Here is a 21,461-nt window from a genome sequence, read left to right on the forward strand (position 1 = left end):
TGGAGGATTAGATAGAAAAGACGCCATGCCACACTGACATGTATCTAATTGCCAAGTGAAGATGGCTTTAAGGAATGTGCGTAGAATTCAGATTTGGAATTATTAGCCGGTAAACCAAAGCTTGCGCTGCCAATTAGCATGCATGATTACAATTCCTCTCACCGTGAAGACCACAAGAAGATTAATGGTACTCGGGTTCGCCGATTGACAACATTTTCCTAAGTGACTTTGGTGAAACTTTAGTTTTACAAGGTCCTCTTTAATAAATAGACTTTTAAATAGACTTTTAGATGATGTTCTAAGTCAGGGGTGTCCAAACGTTTTGACTGGGGTCCACATTGGGCTAAAAAAAATTAGCAGACTGCATGCAAATGGTGGTTTCTGTGGTTTATCCGTTATCCAGTGCTCAATACCGGGGTAGAGCGGAATATACGTTGGGTCAGGAAAAAACACAGAGACTATACAATCCCTACAAGCCTGTTTCGCCAGTTTCCCTGCTCGTCAGGGGATTTTATTCTTTTATTATTATATAAAATCCCCTGACATGAATGTATGTATGTATGTATATGTATATATAAAAGTATGTATGTATGTATATGTATGTATATGTATGTATGTGTATGTATATATATATATATATATATATATATATATATATATATATATATATATATATATATATATATATGTATGTATGTGTATATATAAATGTGTGTATGTCTATATATATATGTGTATATATGTATATATATATACATATATATATATACATATATATATATATATATATATATATATATATATTTGTATATATATATATATATATTTGTATATATATATATATATATATATATATATATTTGTATATATGTATATTTATACGTATATAATAATACATATTGGTATTATATTATTACCATATAATACATATTGTAATAATATAATGGATTATTATAATTATTGTAATTGAATATTAAGAGTATGTGAAAGTTCAACTCCTTGTTTACCTCTATGACGACCTCTTTAAAGCTTTGTAATCAATCGGAAATATCAACATGGATAAGTGTGGAGAGAGTGTTTTTAATTTTTTCCCACCATGCCTTGCAATGGATTAAAAACGGGGTAATTTTATTTTTTTCATGGTGGCTGGCCTTTTAAAAAAAATAATATCCATGAAGTTCAGTGAGCAGGTTGTTATGTGTGACTAATGTGTATTGACTTTTTCACATTTTTTTCTGCACCATGACTAGGAAAGGTTGTTTGGATTGGGCCATATTAGTGAACGCTGTGCTTTTGAGGTCAAGAAAGTATACATCAATTACCTGAGTTTCTTACATTGTCCACATGATAGGGACATATTGCCACCTGTCAGACCATGGGCATTTTGAATGTAATATGAAAACACCCCACACGGCAATCACACGGCTAGGTTGCTCTTTGATATTTAACTTGTGCAGTTGGGGACAAGCGGTAGAAAATGGATGGATGGAGTTGGCTCGCGGGCCAAAATGCAAATGGTGGCGGGCTGTGGTTTGGACACCGTGACTTTCTCGCTAGTGATGTGTGATACCACTGATTTTCTTTCAGATACGGTATCAAGTAAAATTCAGGTTTGTATCGGCGATACCGATCCGATACCGATACTTTGTGCAAATATACCTAATGGGCCTGCTAAATTTTAAAAGTTGTGTATTTTCAAACAGCATATTTATTTAAAAAACAGTTAAAATCTAAGAAAAAAGAGCAACAAATTAGAATTTAATTAGAACAGCAGAAGTGTTTGAACTAATAATTAATAATAATATACTTAGTCACCTATAACACAAACTTTTGTTTTGAAATATATATAATATCTGTTTTTCACATTTTTTTAAATAACAAAATATCAATATGGCCCCAGCATGCTTTGACTTTTAGGTAGCTAGGCCCTTGCTGGAAAATGTTTGGACACCCATGAACTAAAGTATGAAACGTATCGATATTTTTACTTGAGGATCGATATTAGAGCATAAAGATCTGGTATTGGCAGTATCGATATTTCAGCACCGAGCCGCACATCAATACTTCAAGCATGTTTATGAGCGCTAAACGTGAGAAAAATCTATCTTTACCCTCACTTGTTTGAAACCTTTGAATGAGCTTGCCCCTTGTGTATACACCTGTTAAAATATGGCGGTAAAGCAAAACCAGGCTTCACTACACACCTGAAAATAAAGCCTATTCGTCAGTCAACTACAGACGTTAATTTGATCATAGTGTTGTACTTCAGAGAACAAGCTAAAATGTGAATGTAATGTTAATTATATTGAACAGAACATTACATTAAGATTGTTCTTGCCTACTTACTACTTCTACTGGGTAGGAAAGGGAGACTGTTAATTATAATGAACAGAACATTACATTAAGATTGTTCTTGTGTACTTACTACTTCTTCTGGGTAGGAAAGGGAGACTGTTAATTATATTAAACAGAACATTACATTAAGATTGTTCCTGTGTACTTACTACTTCTACTGGTTAGGAAAGGGAGACTGTTAATTATATTGAACAGAACATTACATTAAGATTGTTTTTGTGTACTTACTACTTCTACTGGGTAGGAAAGGGAGACTGTAACAAATTGACATCCCAAATGCATTATTTACAATAACTACAAACAAAGCTTTTACAAAATATTAGGCCTGGGCGAAATGGCCTAAAAATAAAATCTCAGATTTTTTTTTTTTTTTGCATTTCCCAGTCGCTTGGAGGCTTCGGTTTCAGATGCTGGAATAAGTTTGTTGTGCTTCTGCATTTTTGAATTAAACTTTGCAGCACGCCTGTTGCCGCAAAACCGAAATAATGACAACACTTTTCTTTTCTTTGGAACCAACGTCTCGCTCTTGTTAGCATTAGCATAAGCTACGTTTTACTCGGTGTGCAGCTAAGGAACAGGGGACAGCGCAATCTACGGAAGATCCTGAGGGGCAAAAAGCATGCCCGAGCAAGAGGGGGAAAAAAATATTTTATTATTTTTTAATTGTCTGCAACAAAAAACTTGAATTTATCGATAAAATCGATATATTGCAAACTGTAAATCAAACAAGTTCTTGTTTACAACATATTTTTCAAAGTTTTCCTTTGTGTCTTTTGTGCCTTTTTCCTTCCACCAGATTTTCACTCTTAAAAATAACAAACATTGTGTAAAAGTCCATTCATGTCGGCAATTCAACTTGAAATGTGAAACTAATGTGATATTAACTCATTACATGCAAAGTGAGATATGTCAAGCCTTTATTTGTTATAATTTTGATGATCATGGCTTACGGTTTTTGAAAACCTAAATGTAGAAGTTGCTTCCTAGCAGTTCCACTGTAGACACGGCACAGGAGCCAAGCGTGCAGTTTTAACAAAGTTTTAATGTACATAGATTTTTGTCAAAGTCTTTCTCCAGCAGAACGTGACTTTTCAGTCATGTCCGTATCCTCTCTCTCCTCCTGCTCTCTGCCGCCTACTGTTAAAGACAACAGATGATTAGATTAACACGTACCACCGGGGAAATCTAATCACCTGTCAGCTGTGTCTCGCCGTCAGCACATGCCCCGCCCCCATCCGATGGTGCTCGTCCTCAGCACCACAGACAAAGGCGGTGACCTTTGCTCCTGCAGGCGTGCTGGCCACACCTCCCTCCACACTAAAATTTGCTGAGATTTTCAATTCAAAGTTTCATAAACTGTAAGTCATAATGATCAAAATTATAATCAATTAAGGCCTGACGTATCTCCTTTTGCATGTAATGAGTTAATATGACATGCTGCTAAATGTTGCATTATTGTGTAATTTCCACATGTATTTTTATTTTGTTAAATTCTACAGAAGAATATTTATTTCTTATATATATTTTCCAAAAAGTTTTTTTTTTCTATCCTACATATGTCAAGTAAACCTCTAAACCAGGGGTGTCCAAAGTGCGGCCCGGGAGCCATTTGTGGCCAGAAGCTAACTTTTTAACAGCCCGCAGCGCATTCTAAAAATATTATTACAAACAACAGTAAACAATGGAATAAAAGAGTAAACAGGTTAAATGTAACCGGAAAAAGTTGCAATGTTGACTCTTATAACACAAAGCTGCCATGCAGGCTGTTTTTTCCCCTTAAAACTGTCATTCCTCAAAGAATAATAATGAATCAAAATCAGTGTTGTTATGAATTATTGACCTTAAGGCTCCAATTACTTCACATTAAATACTCCACTTTGAAATATTTTTGGGAGAAAATTTTGCATGTTTTGTTTGCCATTAAAAAACAACAACAACGTTTTCTATAACAAAAAAGGCATCAAACAAAACACAAAAAACCCCATTTAAAAATAATAACGTATAATCGACGGATAGATCTACAGTTGATCTGGAGATTTAAGCATTGAAAGTGGAAAAAAAATAATTATTGTTTAACCTTTTATAAGTACGACCCTTTTAGGTCCCCAAGAATGTTAGTGTGATTAAGATAATAATAATAAAAGCTGTCATTGCTAAAAAAAAAAAAAATCATCTAAATCAATGTTGTTATAAATTATTGACTTATATAAGGCTCCATTTACTTCCCATCAAATATTCCACTAAAAACGTTTTGGGTTGAAAATATATTGCATATTTTGTAAATTTGCCATTAAAACAGGGTTTTCTTAAAAAAAATGGCATAAAACTTAAAAAAATAAAAATAAACTTTATATCAACAAATAGATCTGAAGTTGATCTAGAGATTTAAGCGTTGAAAAAATTAATATATGACTTATTTTGAACATTTTTATGTCTGAGACCCGTCAGGGTCCCCGAGACCAAATTGAAGGAGCCCTGAAGGTAAAAAAATATATTTATTGTTTCGGTTTTGAAAATAAAAAATATCAAAATTATCCCAACATGCTTTGATTTTTCAGTGTGCGATTTTAGGTAAAACAAAGTTTGGACAGCCCTGCTCTAAACGAAACAAAATTGACGCTCATCCACCTTTTTGTTCTCTTTTTTTCTCAAGTAAGAATTGATAAGTAACCGAATCGTTAAGCCGAATGGGAAATGGTAAAATCTTACCAATTCCCATCCCTACTAGTGAATTTCTTTTATGTAGGCTGTTAGCGTTACGCTTGATGGACGGTGGCTCGCTGCTTTGGACGTGGTTTCATTTAATGACAGCGTCAGAAGCACGGCAAGTTCAATGCAGGAAATGGTATTTTACGAATGAAAGCAACAACCAGCACCACACTAAAATTAACTTGATATCTATTTAAAGGAGGCAACATCACACAGCAAACAACATGTGATGCACAGTTCTATTACATGCGTGGGAATAATGAACAGCAAATCAATCAACAGGCACCGGCTTTTCAAGGCACACACTCTGCTCTCATGAAACGTCTCTCAACTGCACATGCCAGATTTGAATTTTTTTTTTTTTAATAATGCATTTATTACTTTCCCTGGTAAATAATGACATTTATTAAAGAGTAATTCTATTCATAATTCAATTAATTTTTTGGTAAAGTAATGATATTATTAGTAGTAGAAGAACGTTGGACAACACACTTCCAATAAACCACTGCAAGCTTATTTAAAATGGCTGGAAAACAGTATAATCAAGGTGTTTCTGTCTAATCTAATGCATGCCTAACTCGCGCTTGTTGAGTGTCCTTAAAGGTGAGCTTGACCCTAAAAGGTATGTGACAATTGGTGCAGGCAGGAGAACTGGTTGACGTTGAAGTCCCTCCTCTCCATGTGGGCGTGTTGTGTGCTTCGCATAACTGCATGCCTCTTTATGGGTGGACACACCACTCAGCCAGCCCGCCTGTGTCCAGACCTGTTTGGTATGCAGACTCTTCGCCTGGTACCCGCTTCCCAGCCTCGCCTTTATTGAGTGTGCCACCTTTTTGAAAAATACACGATTCAAGTTCACTGTGGCTGACATTTGCACACGTCAAGTTTGAGACACAATCAGGAATGTCATTTTTCTTGTTTTTTTTTTTTTTTAATTCGGTCGTTGTACATGATGATTGAAGACAAGTCCTTCTCTGGAAATTTAGCTTTGTTTTTTTTATTGGATTCCATTCTGGAGATTCCAGTAGATTTCCACATTTGTCTGAATGTGAGGCGTATAAATAGAGGAGAATATCACTTTCCAGTCTGGTCATGCATCATGTTGTTCCGACATTCACACACAAGCCAAAACAACATCCCAACTATTCCTTTTTCATGCTTTAATGCATATTGATGAACTAAAATGATGTACAGTGACAACATTCTACACAGACAAGGACTAAAGTGACAAAGAGGTGTGTAAAAATGTATCTATTTGTTATAATTCTTTCGCCGTAAAACTTTGGCGCGCTCCACAACCCACAGTTTTCGTACGATCGGAATCGTTCAAGTAAACAAAACGTTCGGATCGGTCAGGAATCGTGAGCTGTCCAATGTTCTTCTTCTACTATCATTACTTTACCAAAAAAGTAATTGAATTATGAATGGAATTACTTAATTACCACGGAAAGTAATTAATGCATTATTTAAATAAATAAACATTGAATCTGGCATTTTCAGTTGAGACGTTTCATGAGAGCAGAGTGTTTGCCTCCAAAAGCCGGTGCCTGTTGATTGATTTGCTGTTCATTATTCCCACGCATGTAATAATAGTACTGTGTATCACATGTTGTTTACCCTGTGATGTTGCCTCCTTATAATATATATCAAGTTAATTTTAGCTTGTTGTTACTTTCCTTAGTAAAATATCCCAGATTACCAAGAATTCCCAGTTTTCCAGGTCATTTTGTCCATTGAAAATGAATGGACCCTTTTTAAAACTTGCACAATGAGCACATTTCTCAACCGATTCACCCGTTACACCATCCACACACTCCACTCACCTTGGACAATCAGATTACCATTTTACAAGTTCAAAAAAATTCCAGGAATTCCCTGTTTTCCAAAGACCATTTTTCACATCTTGCTGGGAAGTTTTCACAGTCCACATTTTTCAACCATTTTTGACCATTGCAACTTCAAAACATTCTTCTTAATTGGGACATCAAAACCACCATTTTTCTTTTCGTATAAATTCCCGTTTTTTTCGAAATTCCGGGAATTCCGAAATACCCATTTAAATTCAAACTGTTACTACGTCAACATTTTTCAACCGTTTTTAAGAATTTCAACACCAACCCATTCATATCATCTAGGCCAGGGCAATTGTTTTATTACTTATATTTTTCAAAAATGCCTGTTTTTCACAAAATTCAGAAATTTCTAGAAAATTCCAATTAAATTTAATGGACATATTCATAGTTGTACAATGCTCAACATTCTCAAAATTTGCGCCATTTTTTACCCGATTCCAACCTTACATATGTCGAACGCAAAACATGTTTTCCTTTTCCCGGAATTTCCGGTAATTTTCTCCCCATTGACTATGAATAAGAAATATACAATTGACTTCAAATCCCGCATTTCTCATTCGATTTGAACCGTTCCAACATCCACACACTCCACTCGCCCTGCACATTCAAGCCAGCATGTTTCCCTGTTCCGAAACTTCCCTGATTACCTGGAATTACCAGGAATCGCCCCATTTAAAGAGAAGCGAACTATATTAACCTTGTAGATTGTTATAGTAAACACAGGTTAAGTATTAACAGTGTGCCATGTTTTACCCAGTTGCCCATAGGGGGAATGTTAATATATGTTTGATGAAACGTGATTACATGTATGAGTGTATGTACGCATATTTACTTGTGTATGTATAGTATGTGGATAAAAATCTGATAAATGTAAACTTTTTATTTAAAATGATTGTAATCCCCTCCGCTATCAAGGCAGAAAATAAAGGAAATGTCAACACAAGCAGGGAAAACACTCAATGTAAACAACATTCTAAAATCACATTGACCACTTAACAATAACTTCTTAAAATGAAGGTGCACTGATAAGGAATACGTAAGAAATGCTTTATAAAGTGTAACAAAATAGTGCAAAGTGGGAAAATGTACACTTAGAGAAACCTGAGAAGAACTATTTTATGCAGGTTTAGTGCCAGTAAGTTACGGGCTAAGGTGGTGTGGCATTACTGATTACAAGCGCCTTGGTTTGACTACGGTCTGTTTTTAAAAAAAAGTCGCAAATTTGTCACAGTGACATTTTTCTGTTTTATCGACAATCTCTTTGCTCTATGCAGCACTCATTTTTAGTTTGTCAACAGCGAGACAACAAGATGGCGCGACCCAACTTGATAGTTAATACTGATACCCGATTCCTTGCAACCAACCTTGTTTCGTAATTTTCCGTTTTTTCCCCACGGAAAACATTTTACGTTTTGTTGAACGCAATTTGTATTATTATCGATTGTATCTACCACAATATCTATTTTGATGTCGTTTTGTCGCCCAGCCTTAGTTTATTCATCCATCCATCTATCTTCTTCCGCTTATCCCTAGTTTGTATGACATTTTTTTTTTTTTTTTTACAAATTCTGTGTTGTAGCTTACATTTTTTCGTATTCCTTTTTTTAGCATTTACTTTTATTACCCCATAAACACGGTTTCGCACAAAAACTTTTTTTTTACTCACAATGACAGCATTTCAGTTACATTACATCAATTTCCACGACTTTTTGCGTTTAATAGTAGATTTAGTTTTTATTGACCATTTCCTTGATTCTCTCTGCGATTCTAGCATATCTTCAATTTTTTGCGGAAAACCTATGCTTTTTGTTTAGAAGATGCCAGGTTAATTGATACGTTTTTATAGCATAATAAGTTGTTTTTCCTTGAGTTTTTGCACAAAATACTGAATATTATCATTATTTTATAATTTAGTGCGGCCTAGGCTAAATCCAACGCCCTCTGTAAAACACCCACTGTAGCCGAATCGCCACAATTTGATACGCACCTTGAAATTTGTCCTCTGCATTTGACCCATCCTAGGGGACTAACAAGCACAAGTCTGCACAATTTGAGCAGGATTGGTTGGAAAACATGGCTGCCATCAAGCAAAACGTCCATGGAGGTGCAAAGGCGGCACTTCATTTTGCTAATCAATTATTGATTGAAATAATCTACTAATTAATTAGAGTCAAATTTTTAAATTTTTAATAAGAATCTGTAGGATCCCAGTAGGGGTGACGTTAGAATGTGTTCCAGTCTTGGCCAAAGTTGCGTCAGGAAGGGCCTCAGCAGGCACAAGACATTGAAACAACGTTGAGAACTTGTTGAATTAGGTCCTGACGTTGAGCAACTCAAACCTAACGTTGAAACAACATGCTTTTTGAAGACAATTAATCAATGTCGGGTTCTGACGTTGATTTGACCATTGAATTTTGGTCATTTTCCTACCGATACTCTCCAACACAAACAAAACGTTGAAACAACAAGCTTTTTGACGACGTTTATTCAATGTCAGGTTGTGACGGTGATTTGACCATTGAATTTTGGTTATTTCCCAACCATCAACGTGGATCCAATGTTAGACACCAACGTTGTCTCAATTTACAAATACAACTATTTTGCAACGTGGTTTCAAAGTCAGTTTTAAAGGACATGTACCGTATTTTTCCGATTATAAATCGCAGTTTTTTTCATATTTTGGCCGGGGGTGCGATTTATACTCTGGAGCGACTTATGTGTGAAATTATTAACACATTACCGTAAAATATCAAATAATATTATTTATCTCATTCACGTAAGAGACTAGACGTATATCAGCTTGACAGATTGTTTGGTAAACGTATAGCATGTTCTATATGTTATAGTTATTTGAATGACTCTTACCATAATATGTTACATTAACATACCAGTTGGTTATTTATGCCTCATATAACGTACACTTATTCAGCCTGTTGTTCACTATTCTTTATTTATTTTAAATTGCCTTTCAAATGTCTATTCTTGGGGTTGGATTTTATCAAATACATTTCCCCAAAAAATGCGACTTATACTCTAGTGCGACTTATATATGTTTTTTTCTGTCTTTATTGCCGTATTTTTCGGACTATATGTCGCAGTTTTTTTCACAGTTTGGCCGGGGGTGCGACTTATACTCAGGAGCGACTTATGTGTGAAATTATTAACACATTACCGTAAAATATCAAATAATAATATTTAGCTCAATTCACGTAAGAGACTAGACGTATAAGATTTCATGGGATTTAGCGATTAGGAGTGACAGATTTTTTGGTAAACGTATAGCATGTTCTATATGTTATAGTTATTTGAATGACTGTTACCATAATATGTTACGTTAACATACCAGGCACGTTCTCAGTTGGTTATTTATGCCTCATATAACGTACACTTATTCAGCCTGTTGTTCACTATTCTTTATTTATTTTAAATTGCCTTTCAAATGTCTATTCTTGGTGTTGGGTTTTATCAAATACATTTCCCCCAAAAATGCGACTTATACTCCAGTGCGACTTATATATGTTTTTTTCCTTCTTTATTATGCATTTTCGGCCGGTGCGATTTATACTCCAGAGCAATTTATAATCCGAAAAAATACGGTATGTATAATCAACATTGTGTCAATGTCTTGTGCCTGCTGGGGCATCCGGTGTAAAAAAAAGAAGCCAACACCCTTCATCCGATTGGCTCACTGTGGCGACAGGAAATAGCCAGAATCAAAAATATGGACTTAAAACGGGAGAATTTCTATGAGAATATTCTGAACTCCTGTTTCCATGTTGGTGTTGTTGCATAAAGGAGCGCTCTAGTTGGCTTTAACCAGCAGAGGCGCTGTTGAGACATCCTTAACAACCGGTTTTCTGCTCTCTACAAATATGGCCCGTAAACAGGAGTTCAGAATATTCAGAGAAGACTACCACCTACTCTAGTGGTTAGAGTGTCCGCCCTGAGATGGGTAGGTCGTGAGTTCAAGGCCGAGTCATACCAAAGACTATAAAAAATGGGACCCATTACCTCCCTGCTTGGTACTCAGCATCAAGGGTTGGAATTGGGGGTTATATCACCAAAAATGATTCCCGGGCGCGCCCACTGCTGCTGCTCACTGCTCCCCTCACCTCCCAGGGGGTGATCAAGGGTGATGGGTCAAATGCAGAGAATAATTTCGCCACACCTAGTGTGTGTGTGACAATCATTGGTACTTTAACTTTTATTTCCCCTATGGTCTATCAAATTGATTGGTTTGCAAAAAAAAAGTCACATATTATTGCATTCTTTTACAAACCCTAACCTTTGCCCCCGCTAAATAATAAGCGGACACATATAAAAATACCAGTATGGGTTCCAAAATGATGTTTGGATGCTGACTGCATGACTGGGCAAACTTCTACTGACAAGATCCAGATGCTGCCTCAAAGCAAGTGTAACGTCTGAGTTTTTTTTTTTTTTTTTTTTTTTAAAGAGGCAAAGAAGTTATCTGCAATTTCCTGTGCTTGTTACACAAGGTTTGTTGCTACATTGAAAGAAATACTCTGCTAAGAGGATAGGGGGTGCTTTTTTTTTTGGCTTTCATGTGTTGGCATCAAATGCAACACATATGTAGAATTCCAGTGAATATAAGTTCCATGTTCTGAAGGTTTTGCTACTTAGTGTTGGCGGGTTCTCCCAAAGACCTCGGCTATGTCCCACCTCGTTCGTTGTTAAATCAAAGGGAAAAGGAATGTTAGCAGACACGTATTTCAAGGCTCAATCAGTTACATTTATTTGCGTCAACAGAGGCACTACGATCACCAAGCTCGTTGGATTACATGAAGGCAAGAGTCCCGTTACTCAAAAATCATTCGCTTTTTAATAGATCATACGAGAGGAAGTCCCCTGGGGACGGGTCATACACGTGGGGTCTTTCCTTTCGCACTTTGATATGTTCTTTTACAGAATAGAGAAGTCGTTTTCTTTCCTCTCAAGCTTTGATATGCTCTTTGATAGAATAGAACAGGACTTGGTCAGACTTCTGCAAAAAACCAGCAGTTGATGATCAGGTCATACATTTAATTATAAACCATGTGAATCATTACTGTTCAAATAAGCATCATCATACAAAAGGTGTTTTACGGATCAAATGTTAAGCATGAATATTATTCATCTTTATGTGTGAATATTCCATTTTTATTCAATTATTTTATTCAATTATACGTTTAAATACCAATGCCTGAGAAGGAGCAGGATGAAGAAAACTCTTATATTTTCCTGCCACCTTCAACATAATACGTAGTCTTGCTTAATGATATCATATAAACCAACAATTACATCCAAATATAACGAAAACAAACAAAAAAAAACACAACAAGTGCAAAACTTCATGAAGTACAAACCGAACAAAAAAAACAAAAGAAGTAATATACACCTACAAAACAAATGCAAACCCAGGCAAAAAATAAGTAAAATAATAAATATGAAGCAAAATGTAAAACACTTACAGCTGTCCATATGATCTTATTATTATTGAATAGATAATGAGCTGCTCAAAAGGCACACACTTTTTTAAGAGTATAGGGAGACAAAAGGGGGGTCAATTGTAACATTAAAAATGGTCAAAATCACAACATTAGTGAATCATATTTATATATGTACCGGTATATGTATATATGTATGCAATAACAAGATCTGATAGCTCAGTTACAGCTCTTTTTATGACCAAATCTGTGTTATATGTGTTTTATGTTGCACGATTGCACCAAGAAAAATTCCTAGTTTGTGAACCCGTTTTCAAACAATGGCAATAAAAACTATTCTGATTCTGATTCTGATAACGCTTTTCTCTAGTGACTCAAAGCACTTTACATTGTGAAACCCAATATCTAAGTTACATTTAAACCAGTGTGGGTGGCACTGGGAGCAGGTGGGTAAAGCACATTATATTGCCAAAAGTATTTGGCCACCCATCCAAATGATCAGAATCAGGTGTCCTAATCACTTGGCCCGGCCACAGGTGTATAAAATCAAGCACTTCGGCATGGAGACTGTTTCTACAGACATTTGTGAAAGAATGGGCCGCTCTCAGGAGCTCAGTGATTTCCAGCGTGGAATTGTCATAGGATGCCACCTATGCAACAAATCCAGTCGTGAAATTTCCTCGCTCCTAAATATTCCAAAGTCAACCGTCGGCTTTATTATAAGAAAATGGAAGAGTTTTGGAACAACAGCAACGCCACAAAGTGGTAGGCCACGTAAACTGACAGAGAGGGGTCAGCGGAGGAATTATGGTGTGGAGTTGTTTTTCAGGAGTTGGGCTTGGCCACTTAGTTCCAGTGAAAGGAACTTTGAATGCTCCAGGATACCAAAATATTTTGGACAAATCCATGCTCCCAATCTTGTGGGAACAGTTTGGAACGGGCTCCTTCCTCTTCCAACATAACTGTGCACCAGTACACAAAGCAAGGTCCATAAAGACATGGATGACAGAGTCTCATGTGGAAGAACTTGACTGGCCTGCACAGAGTCCTGACTTGAACCCGATAGAACACCTTTGGGATGAATTAGAACGGAGACTGAGAGCCAGGCCTTCTCCACCAACATCAGTGTGTGACCTCACCAATGCGCTTTTGAAAGAATGGTGGACAATTCCTATAAACACACTCTGCAATTTTGTGGACAGCCTTCCCAAAAGAGTTGAAGCTGTAATAGCTACAAAAGGTGGACCCACATCATATTGAACCCTATGGGTTAGGAATGGGATGGCACTTCAAGTTCATATGTGAGTCAAGGCAGGGGGCCAAATACGATTGGCAAAATAGTGTATCTTGCCCAAGGACACAACGTCAGTGACAAGGATGGCAGAAACGGGGATCGAACCTGGAACCCTCAAGTTGCTGGCACGGCGGATCAACCAATCAAGCTATTTTCTTTGATATTTTTCTATGTTTTCTACATTATAATTGTCACAAAAGTGCTGCAGACCATGCCGAAGTGTCCATCTCCTCACATTAGTTGTGTTTGGTGTGTACACCAGGATGGTTAGTTGCGGGTTTAAAATGATTTCTCAGATTTTGGAATGAGGTATTGTACGGTAGAGCACCTGTCGTTGCCTATTTATTTCAGAGGCCATCCGAGTGGAAACGATACGACATGAGAGCTATTCGAAAAGGAAGCAGGAGGGCGTAGAGAACTTTCCGTGCCGAGAGTGAAATGGTTGCTGTGAGCGTGGTTTAACAGACAGGAAGTAGCAGAAAGCCGCTGCTCAGCGACGCTTTTCCTGCCACTGCCAAATTCACAGGTCAGTTTCTTACAGGTCATATTCTACTCCTTGTTTCTGCGTGCATCCAGCAGTGCTTCTAAGATTGTTGATTATGGAGCCTTCTCTCTCTGAGCCTGAGTGGAAAAGTACAAGGTTTGCAGGAGATGAGATTAAATTCCAGCCATCTTTTCTGGCCCTGGCACAGCGCGACGGCCCCGGATGCCCCTCTGACGCAAGGCTCCGATGGGCCTGCTGCTGCTCCAGATGCTATTAGGCGGCTGTAGATGCTGTTAGCCAGCATCTTCTTTAGTCTGGCTCTCTGCCATATTGTTGCACTCCCCTCTCTTGTGATATGCAGTTGCATGGTGGGGCATGTTGTGCTTTGTTTGCAAGGCACGGTGTTAGTGAACCATGCCATACAATGACTACATTGTACACAAACGTTACTCAGTCCAATGATATGAGACCTTGTGAAGGGTTAAGGCCTTGAGCAAAGAATAATTAATTCAATTAATTTAAAAAATTGAATACATTTGCAGATTTATGCAGTTGCATGGTGAGGCATGTTGTGCTTTGTTTGCAAGGCACGGTGTTAGTGAACCATACCATACAATGACTACATTGTACACAAACATTACTCAGTCGAATTCTATGAAACCTTGTGAAGGGTTAATTAATTAATTAAATTAATTTAAAAAAATTAATACATTTGCAGATTAAAAAACTATTTTTTCTCAATGTTTGCTATTACTTTATAAATAATTAAACAACAACTACAAGACACTTATTACCAAATGTTCCTTGGATGTTTTTTTCTATTCTATGACTGTATATTTGCACATTTTTTTCTCCTTTTTTTTGTAAACATATATATATATTTTACAACTTTTAAAAACATTTTCCTTTGCAAAATGTTTCTTTTTAGAAAACTTAAACACTGATGAGTTTCCTTTGATTTTGAAACTTTTTTTTTTAACTTTTAGTAACAACACTGCAAAAAGTCAGTGTTCAAAAACAAGAAAAAAAATTACAAAAATTAGGGGTATTTTATTTGAACTAAGCAAAACTATCTGCCAATAAAACAAGAAAATTCGGCTTGTCAAGACTTTCCAAAACAAGTAAAATTAGCTAACCTCAATGAACCCCAAAAATACCTTAAAATAAGTATATTCTCACTAATAACAAGTGCACTTTTCTTGGTAGAAAAAAAGAGACCTTTTTGCTCAATATGTTGAAAAATATTCTTAAATTAAGTAAATGCTAGTGCCATTATCTTGACATAATGATATGCGCTCGGCATCATGATTTTTTTTTCATACCTGCTAAGAAATTATTACTTTAAAAAAGTAGTTTTATACTTGTGAGTGTTGATGACACAGCTTTGCATCAGTTGATATTCTAGTTTCAAGCATGTTTTACTCAATATAGGTCATCAAATCTCATCAACAAGCTGTAATATCTTACTGAGATAATTTAGGACCAAAACCCTTAAAACAAGTAAAAAACTAACATAAAATCTGCTTAGTGAGAAGAATTATCTTATCAGACAGAAAATAAGCAAACTTCACCCTTATTTGAGATATTTAATCTTACTTAGAGTTCAGTTTTTGCAGTGAAAAGAAATCGAATGAAAAAAAACAAGATCTCCCCCAATTTTTGGTGAGCTCTTAATGACAAAAATAATGACAAAATCCAGGCATATACAATATTTGCATCGGGGGTTCTATTAAAGGGTCATTTTTTAAATGTTGCTTATCATTCACAATTCCTATGTGAGACAAGAACACATATGTATTTATTTTTTTAATGCAATTTAAGGACCTGATAGCACACGAAAAACTGATCTACTAAACGTGTGCAAAGTGGAATGCGTCTGTTCAGTGAGAAAAATTAGGCGTGCAATCCATTTCACGTCTCTGTCTTCATTAATATGCAAAATATTTGCCGATCATCAAAACGTGCACAATACTGGGAGGAAAAGATGCAAATATAATTATTTAGCATGCAAAATGTGGTTTTATCAACACTCATCGCCGTTTTGCGAGCACTATTTGCTGTTTTATTTAGCACGTGTCAGATGGACGTGCAAACTGACGATTCCACACACGGCTGCAGGATCGGTGCTTGCGCTGCACAGACGAAAATCCTTGGTGGACGGTCAAAAATAAAAATATTAGACATTGTTTAATCAGCAACTTAATTTTATAATTGTATTTAATTCAATTGATGCATGTTTTTTTTTATGTTGTTCCTTTATTTAGGAAATATTTTACCATAATGATAAATAAATGATTAAATGGGTTGTACTTGTATAGCGCTTTTCTACCTTCAAGGTACTCAAAGCGCTTTGACACTACTTCCACATTTACCCATTCACACACACATTCACACACTGATGGAGGGAGCTGCCATGCAAGGCGCTAACCAGCACCCATCAGGAGCAAGGGTGAAGTGTCTTGCTCAGGACACAACGGACATGACGAGGTTGGTACTAGGTGGGGATTGAACCAGGGACCCTCGGGTCGCGCACGGCCATTCTTCCACTGCGCCACCCCGTCCATAATCAGTGATGGGCAAGCTACTTGGAAAATGTAGTAAGCCAAGCTACAAGTTACTCTCGATTAAATGTAGCTAAGCTACAGGGGAATTGTAGCAAGCTACGCTACAAGCTACATGGCAAAAGTAGTTTGCTACATCAAAGCTACATTCAACGGCATTTCTATCAATGGGCTCATATGTATAATATCAATGTTAATGTAACTGAGAGTGTACAAATGAACCCTCCATTACTGTTAACTATCTGTCATTTAGCTGGGTACACCCTACAACTGCCTCTGCCATTTTAAGTATGTTTTTTTTTTATTGAGTGGTCGGTCAGCTTGAAGCGTCCCTCTGTCTCAGACTCCTTTGTAGTCATGTGACATGAGTGCGTGGCTGTTATGATCTTGCTTTAGTTTGACCTTATCTTGCATCTGATTGGCCAGTCCGTAGATCACACGCAACATGCCCTCTCATATTACACGCTATTTTATTTTTTGCATACACTATTTAACGTGTGGTATTTGGATTTTCGCAAATCATAAATAAACGCAAGCAAGCGGTGGCTAACAAGGGAGTCAATGGAATTCGATCTATTCCGACTACAAAAGACTCGAAAAAAGCTCCATCATTGTTTTTTAAATACATGCTATAAGTATACATGTATTGTAGTAACAGGCACATTCATAATAACGTGTAATATTTACTTATTTTTGTCATTCTAAGCCAGACGTATCCAAAGTGCGGCCCGGGGGCCATTTACGGCCCACACCTAATTTTTTTACGTCCTGAGCCATTCAAGGCTACAATTACGTCACATTAAATACAACATTTTTGGGGAAAATTTTGCAAATTTTGTGTTCCCCCCCAATAAAAACAGGGTTTTCTTTGACAAAAAGGGCATACAACTTCAATCCTTCCATCCATTTTCTACCGCTTGTCCCTTTTGGGGTCACGGGGGGTGCTGGAGCCTATCTCAGCTGCATTCGGGCTTAGTTAGTTTTAAGAACTTAGTTCTTAAAAATGTAGAGATAGACCTCAAGTTTATCTACAGATTCAAACCATCCATCCATCCATAAATAATAATAATACTACTATATAATGACTAATTTTTAACAGTCCCCGGGACCAAACTTGAGTGGAGCCCTAAAGGTTTCATTTTTCATATATATTGTATTGGTTTTTAAAATGAAAAATATCAAAATGGCCCCCGCTTGCTTTGATTTTTCAGTGTGTGGCCCCCAGTGGAAAAAGTTAGATTTTACAGAAAGCATTACAACGTTTTTTATTTCCTTCAACTACTACTCATGGCAGACTTTGCAGGAGCCAATGACTACTTTGGGACGAAGGATGATCCAGAACCTTATAATTGTTAGCCTAAATGTATGAAATATGAGCTGCAAATTTTAGAAGCTGACTAATAAGCAGATACAGCTATAGTGAAACACAAAGCATCACGTTGCAGTATTGCTAAGTGCTAAATGAGAAATACAAACCAAGAAGATAATAAAATAATCACGTACTGTACAATGTCTGCTCTGATGGGATGTTTATATCTTTCAGCACAAGACTTGTGTTTTTTGTTTTAGCATAACCCTCACTCCTTAGGTAAAAATAAAAGGAGTTTGTTGTTGCATCTTCCAAGTGATGTCTTTAGGTCTAAATTAAATGTCCAAGTTGACCAATCTCTTGGTTTATGGCCACGACCATCTACTACAGAGGTTCTTAATATTTTTGACCGCAGGGCCCAACTTTTCCACTACAGAGGGGCCACTCAAATATTAACACTGAATTGTTAATCTTACTCTTGATTTTAATCTTATTCAGCAATTATCTGTAACCTACTGACAGTTTACAACCTTGTTAAATGATATAAAACCATGTCACAATAATCACAGACTATTATCAAGGCTTAGGTCAGACTGATTACAAAAAATATCAAATATAATGCTAAAGAAGGCACTCATACAAACTGACGAAAAATAAGTCTACATTAAATTAAGCAGTGCTAAAGTAAAGTGATTGTAACTAAATTAATAATAAAAAGTAATAATGAATATGTTTCTTAAATAGATTAAAGTGCAAATGAAAATACGGCTTCATCACCGAAGTCATAATTTTTGCGTTTAAGAAACGTCTCTCTGACTTTAACTCCAGACTTCTTATGTATTACTGCCACAAGTGGTGCAAAAGTGTATTACAAAGGGATACCCCTGCGGCCCATACGGACCACAGCAGAGAAACAGATATTTTTTGGCGGTCCTTGAGGGCAGGACTATTCAACTACATAATGAAGATGGCCGCAGTTTCAAGAGCAAAAGGTCTCAGGGGCCGGACGTCAAAATGTGGATGATCTTTAGAAAGTTCTTTGCAGGTTATACTGCTTTGAGACTATATTTACTTTTTTGCAAAGTAAACTCATCAGCTTTCACACTGCATTGTCAATGAATTCATTATTCTGCCCTCGCTACTCATTTCCAGCGTGTGCAACTAGACAGACAGTTAACAGCATGAAGAAACTTAGCTGAGTTTTGTTGATGATTGATGTTTCTTCTTTTGAATCATTTTTCTTCTTCAGTTTTGTTTCTTTATATGTCTTCCTTTATGGTTTGTAAGACTGAAAATATAAACATTACGGAAGTATAACGACTATTGTGAATTTACATCAATACTGTCCATTTTGTATGTTACATTAACAAAATAACAGGTTTAGTGTTAATACACACAGCAAAGATTGCATACATGTGGCTCAACACGATTATACTTAAGGTGTAGCTTTATCGCTTCTGCTGGTCAAATTCAACGCTATATGTATTAACCAGTTTTGATCGCCAGAGTAAAATTAAAAGTCAGATTTTCACAATTTATTTCGATTTTTCTCAGGGTCGATAGTGCCATCTTCTTCTACTCACCCACTGCTGCTTCATTGTGACACATATGCTTCGATGTTGCCCCCTGTGGGGTTGAGGCTGTAACAATCCTGTTTTGGATGGTTTCATTAAGCCTATTTGGGTGTTGTTCGGTGGGCCAAATTAAAAGTTTCCGGGGGCCGAATTGGCCAGTGGGCCGCCAGTTGAGTAGGGTGTTCTCACGGCCCAACATTGGCCCTATGGTTAAGAATCACTGATCTACTAAACAAGTGAGAAGCATGATTTATAATCGAGCACAAACTCAGAGGCGATGCAGCACTCAGTTGGTCAAATAGCTGCATAAAGTAGTTAGCTCTCTGTGATCAAGACACCATGTTACTAAAAATAGTTATTCTGGGTTAGCTTTCATAATAACAATGTCGCTAATACTTATTCAGGTCACGACATGTAAATGGAGTATTGTTGGCGGGTTTTTTTTAGAGATCTTTATTGGCGGAATAAATTATTTCCATTAGCTACATTGTTAGCCATCTAGTACGATTTACAATTTAGACTGCTCAAAAAAGAGAAAAAACTTGTCAATTGCCCCGTTTACACTACACACCAAATCTGATTTTTTTGCCCTCAAGTGACACAGATCTGATTTTTTTTTTGCCAGTCTAAACGCTCCAAAGTGCTTCAAATCTGATCTATTGGCATCAGATTCAGACCTCATCAGGAGCTAGTCCTGAATCCAATTTGAATTTGATATTTTGAAATGTGATTTTTCAAGATGAGTTTGCTAAGTGTAAAAATGAGCTGCAATGTTTTTAATGAAAGAAACTGCTGTTCTGAATGTGTCCACTGGATGTCACAATAACAATTCAAATGTAACCCACGTCAAACACATGATACTGTTTAAAGATGACGTGTCAGCTGACTTTAAGCACCCTCTGGAATGGCTGCCGCTACTCCATTTAGTGCAGGTGCAAGCAATCAGCTCCTCCTGTTTTTGCAAACAGCAAATAGCTGCAGACTAATGCAGAAGCGACACACAATACCTTCTTTCATTGTAACTGATCCACTCAATTGATAAAAATAATGCAACTGTAAGATGCAAAGCCTTAAGTCAAATGACCATTATCTTTGAAGTAGTTAGAGTTCCATCAATTTTCTACCGCTTGTCCCTTTCGGGGTCGCGGGGGTGTCGCTGCAGCCATAGTTAAGAGTTCCATGCAGTGCTTGCAATTGGTTGACGCCGCGATGCGCACCCTGAACTCCATTGTAAATATGTGTGTTTCTACATTTGTTGTCTATTTTATTTAATGCTTAAATCTACTATGTTCACATTGGTTACCGTGTATATATATATATATATAAGTCGCGCCGGCCGAAAATGCATAATAAGGAAGGAAAAAAACATATATACGTCGCACTGGAGTATAAGACGCATTTTTGGGAGAAATTTATTTTAAAAACCCAACACCAAAAATAGACATTTGAAAGGCAATTTAAAATAAATAAAGAATAGTGAACAACAGGCTGAATAAGTGTACGTTATATGAGGCATAAATAACCAACTGGTATGTTAACGTAACATATTATGGTAAGAGTCATTCAAATAACTATAACATATAGAACATGCTATACGTTTATCAAACAATCTGTCACTCCTAATCGCTAAATCCCATGAAATCTTATAGGTTAGTCTCTTACGTGAATGAGCTAAATAATATTATTTGATATTTTACGGTAATGTGTTAATAATTTCATACATAAGTTGCTCCTGAGTATAAGTCGCACCCCCGGCCAAAGTATGAAAAAAACTGCGACTTATAGTCCGAAAAATACGGTAAGTTTGTAGTTATGTTACCTTGATTTTGACTATAGTGTCATTTTGATAATTGTTTTGTTAATATTATAATTGTA

General features: G+C 36.5%; 1 protein-coding gene across 4 annotated transcripts in view; it reads left to right on the forward strand.

Annotated features, from left to right (window-relative positions):
* The window catches only part of elf1 (E74-like ETS transcription factor 1), a 133,678-nt gene that overhangs the window by 58,523 nt on the left and 53,694 nt on the right, over positions 1-21,461 (forward strand). The window contains exon 3 of one of the 4 annotated variants that reach the window (XM_061976689.1): positions 14,010-14,184. The exons of the other annotated variants lie outside the window; for them this stretch is intronic. The gene's annotated coding sequence lies outside the window, so the exon portion shown is untranslated. The remainder of the gene's footprint in view (positions 1-14,009; positions 14,185-21,461) is intronic. 4 annotated transcript variants of the gene reach the window in all.

Source organism: Nerophis lumbriciformis, linkage group LG16 (assembly GCF_033978685.3).
Source record: "Nerophis lumbriciformis linkage group LG16, RoL_Nlum_v2.1, whole genome shotgun sequence".
Lineage (NCBI taxonomy): Eukaryota > Metazoa > Chordata > Actinopteri > Syngnathiformes > Syngnathidae > Nerophis > Nerophis lumbriciformis.